Genomic DNA, 2,802 nt, shown 5'->3' with positions numbered 1-2,802 from the left:
TCCTAGATACCTCTTCCTTTTTTCACTTCGCCAGAAAACACACGAGCACTCACAGATGACTGGAAAAACGAGAAAGCGCCCCCTCCCTGATGGAGGATGGTCACGCCGCAACCCTTCTCCATTTTCCATTTCAGGATTTTGGGCAAGGGTACACAGGCACACCCACACACGCATGCTCAGAATGCTTTTTAGCTGTCAGGCCAGGTCTCCAACTTGGCCGTGTGTCATGTGGGATCCAGCCTCCCCAGCCACCATGCCACCACGCCAGCAGCAGGCCCACTCTCTTTTCCAAGGGTCCCCAACTCAGAATTTTGCCAGAGCCTGAACTCCATCTGGGCGGTGCGTGTACACGAGGAACAAACCTTCGTTAGAACCTGGCTACCTACAAGTCCTTGTCCAAACTTTGAGCATCCAGGGTCCCGTGATAGTCTCCAGGGGTCCCGATGCACATGAGGGGCCTAGCAGGCAAGGGCGAGCAGGTTTCCGTATGGAGTCAGAGGCGGGGTGGGCCAGCGCTCCCAGCCAACCACAGCCCAGTCCCCACGTTGCCCAGAGGAAGTCACGTGGCCGCAGTGGGCACAGGGTCGGAGGGGTGGGTGGGGTAGGGGGGCGGCACTCGTCGGGGGCGGGGCTTCGGACCCAGCGAGCGTCTGGATTGGCTCTCAGGGCTGCCTCTGAGGCTGCGCGCTGAGGCCTGGCGTTCTGCGCCTTCCTGCCGCCTTTCCCGGGTGTGGCTCTGGCGGGAGTTGGCGGCGGGTGTGAGGTGAGACCCGTGGGGTTACTCCTGGGCCGGGCAGGTGGGACCGGGTCGTGGGTCATCCAGGGACCCTCTTGCCGTGGGAGCCAGGCTCCCGGGCGTGCGGGGCCGTTCTCCGGGCGAGTGTGGGGAGCAGCGATGTGGGGTGGCTCTGAGCCCGCGGGCGTCGCCCTGGGCCTTCCAGTACCGTGGACCCAGAAGGGTCTCCGTGGGACGTTCCGCCCAGTCTGGGCCGCGTCTGTGGGCCCCCGCCGGAGGTGGAGTGCAGGCCGGGCCTGAGGGGCCATGGGGGAAGAGGTCACGGCCTCGCCGAGCCTCCGCAGGCGTTTTCTCGTGGTTCTTGGGGGCACGGACTTTGCAGCCAGGGGAGCGCGCTTGCGTTTATCCCGTGCTCGGAGCTGCACGCTGGGGTGTGCGCGGGGCCGCATCGCGTGTACTCAGTGCGGGAGACGGGAGGGCTCGTATATATAAAATAAAGGATAGAAGTTTATGTATAAATAAATATGTATATATAATAAATATGTAATATATATATTTTAACAATATATAATTATATATAATAAACATGATATATTGTATATTTATTATAATATGTAATTATTATATATTGTATGCACTGACAGGGTCATATGTCTATCTGGGATTCCCCCTCTGGGTGGACAGTACTGTAAGGCCGAGGACAATGCAGAGCGGCCTCTCCCAAGCCACTGCTCACCATATCATTTCTCCCCTACACATCCCCACCTCTCATCTGAGGTCCTGTTCAGCCACTTTCTACCCCCTACCCCAAGGACGACAGGGCTTTATCCGCTCCATCATCATAGAGATGTGGGCTGACTATTAGGTAGAGAAAGCTGGGGGGCCAGAACACAGAAATGTCACACAGACCTATGCCCAAAGGTGCCCTTCTGCTTGGGGGCAGGCAGACTTTCCTACAATCAATTTCCTCTCATGTAACATTCTCCTCACTTGGTATCTCCTCAGCTCCCTTTCTGCCACAGTACTCCCCTAAACTATTATATATATCCTCCACAAAACAGTACTAAGCCCCTTTTGACCCAAAAACGGGTTCTAAAAGTCCCTCTCACCACGTTCCTGGTGAGCAGGCTGTTCTGACTGTCTGACTTCCCCAGTCCTGCCACACTACGAGCATGCTCACTTCCCAGCCACTCACCCCTGCATCCATGGCGCTAAGTCCACAAGGCCTCTGGGACACCCTCTAGGTTATCCCTCTCCTCCCTAGGTTTCCCAGCACACATTTCTGGTCAAGGAGCCTTCTGAAACCCTCTTGCTGGGCTCAGGTTTCACCTCCTCACCTCTGAAAGCATCTGGAAGGCCAGGGCTGCAAACAACTCATTCGTGGTGTGGCCTGCATGGAGGAGGGACCCAGGAAGAGCTGGATGACTGGCTCTAACTTCCTCTTGGAGAATTCCTCCCTCCTTTGCAGTTAGCATCGTTCACAACCAGGATCAGGATTCCTGCACTGTAGACTCTGGGAGGCTCATCCCACATGTGCTCCCTGTTGTGAGAACGTTCTCAGTCGCATTCACAGACACTTGGCACGGACAGGCTCTAAACCAAGGCTGGGGTTTGGCAGCTCTCACCTGCCCAGCCCAGGGGCAGCCCCCACTGGGGGGGAGGGGCTTGCTCTGGATAGAGGATGCCTGCTCCCCAGAATCAGACCACCTCTAACCTCAAAATGTAACCCACTTGATAGGTACTAGCTTTACTGGGGCAGAAGTAAGCCAGGGCAAGGGGTAACTCCCATCTGCCAGTCAAGTCTGTTTCTCAGTTCATATGATTAAGGGGTCAGTTTTGAGATATTTCTAGCACTCAAGTCGCCAAAAAGGAGCTGCCAGTTAGCAGCTCCTACCAGGATGCCCTCTCCTCTCAGAACACCTTGAGCAGAGGTTGCAAGCATCCCAAGAGCCAAATGTGTTTTATATAAATATATATAGTATTTTTATATATCATATATTTATGTGTATCATATATTTTCATATACATATTTATTATATATATAATGAGCATCTTTGGGCATAGGT

The 2,802-nt window shown here is 54.4% G+C and overlaps 1 protein-coding gene across 6 annotated transcripts in view; it reads left to right on the top strand.

Annotated features, from left to right (window-relative positions):
- The first annotated feature begins 616 nt into the window (after positions 1-616).
- The window catches only part of GPAT2 (glycerol-3-phosphate acyltransferase 2, mitochondrial), a 16,051-nt gene continuing 13,865 nt past the window's right edge, over positions 617-2,802 (top strand). For all 6 annotated transcript variants that reach the window (XR_001369609.2, XR_003547532.1, XM_027767522.1 and 3 more), the window contains exon 1: positions 617-763. The gene's annotated coding sequence lies outside the window, so the exon portion shown is untranslated. The remainder of the gene's footprint in view (positions 764-2,802) is intronic.

The sequence above is a fragment of the Tupaia chinensis genome, unplaced genomic scaffold (assembly GCF_000334495.1).
Source record: "Tupaia chinensis unplaced genomic scaffold, TupChi_1.0 Scaffold144276_1, whole genome shotgun sequence".
Classification (NCBI taxonomy): Eukaryota; Metazoa; Chordata; class Mammalia; order Scandentia; family Tupaiidae; genus Tupaia; species Tupaia belangeri.
The sequence above is the reverse complement of the archived record's forward strand: the minus strand, read 5'-3'. Positions and strand labels throughout refer to the sequence as shown.